Source organism: Triticum dicoccoides, chromosome 3B, assembly GCF_002162155.2.
Source record: "Triticum dicoccoides isolate Atlit2015 ecotype Zavitan chromosome 3B, WEW_v2.0, whole genome shotgun sequence".
Lineage (NCBI taxonomy): Eukaryota > Viridiplantae > Streptophyta > Magnoliopsida > Poales > Poaceae > Triticum > Triticum dicoccoides.
The window spans coordinates 93,287,632-93,288,122 of NC_041385.1; the positions used below are offsets into that span (position 1 = coordinate 93,287,632).

The 491-nt window shown below is 48.1% G+C and overlaps 1 non-coding gene across 1 annotated transcript; it reads right to left on the reverse strand.

Annotated features, from left to right (window-relative positions):
* Nucleotides 1-409: 409 nt before the first annotated feature.
* On the reverse strand, nt 410-491 carry TRNAS-UGA. The gene has a single exon. It is a non-coding gene; the product is annotated as a tRNA-Ser (tRNA).

Sequence of the window (491 nt, forward strand, 5' to 3'; positions counted from 1 at the left end):
GAAGAAGTGAGTCAGGACAGGTGCCTTGAAGAGGATAGATGAGAGTTTTGAGCCTTCGAGGAAGAAGAAGGCAGCCTTTATTGCTTTTTCAAACGGCTCTGAAGCGGCCGACACGTAACAGCGAGCACCGATTCCTCCACATACGTACATCGATGGAGATGTGAGAGGAGAGAGCATAGCATATCACCATTGTTCTTTTGTTGCGCATGCCCGGTGCCTTGCGGAAACTGGGAAGAAAACCCTGGAGCGGCTCAGAATCTAATCTCCGGACGTGGACATGGGTGCATGGATGGTGAGAGCACATATGTACTGTGCGTACGCACCTATATATAGCTAGCTGATATGAAAAGCTAGTGGAGATTGCACAAACGAAAAAAAAAAAGTTGTACAAAAGATAAAAAAGATACAGCGTCGACAGCAGGGATCGAACCTGCGCGGGCGTAGCCCAACAGATTTCAAGTCTGTCTCCTTAACCACTCGGACATATCGAC